This window comes from Priapulus caudatus, unplaced genomic scaffold, assembly GCF_000485595.1.
Source record: "Priapulus caudatus unplaced genomic scaffold, Priapulus_caudatus-5.0.1 Scaffold75, whole genome shotgun sequence".
Lineage (NCBI taxonomy): Eukaryota > Metazoa > Priapulida > Priapulimorpha > Priapulimorphida > Priapulidae > Priapulus > Priapulus caudatus.
In genome coordinates, this window is record NW_014577136.1 from 753,842 (window position 1) to 754,374 (window position 533).

A 533-nucleotide genomic window follows, 5' to 3' on the forward strand; every position below is an offset into this window, starting at 1 on the left:
GAAATAATATTTACGAACTTGGCTGAACACGTGGTATTCTGGATTTTCCTATTCTAAATCCTAATTTAGATTACATATACACTCACGCAGTAACAACGCAGTTACGGTTGAAGTTCATTAAAGTGCGTTTATTGAGCTCTTGCATTGATTGCGTTGCCGTGGTTACAGGAGCTCGCAGGCGAGAGCGGCGAGTATTTTGCCGGCGACGCAGACTTTCAGCAACGACCAAGGCCCGTCAGTGAAGTCATCTCCTCCGTGCAGGGGAGCTACAACTTTCTACAGGTACGCAAACCTCAGCTATCCTAGCATTCACGCAGAGGCCCGTCGTCTCCGTGTAAAGTCGTCTCTGCACAGGAGATTGTCTATGATTTTTCCGCCGGTTCGTATGCTGCGTGTATGCGCGGAAGCGTCCGATCGTCGTCTCGTGTATTTCATGCACGTTAAAAAATCCCAGCTGTCCTAGTATGCGTGCAGTCCTGTGGTGTCAACTGCTCACGATGTGTGACAGTTGCGTCTCCGATGTGTTTTTGACA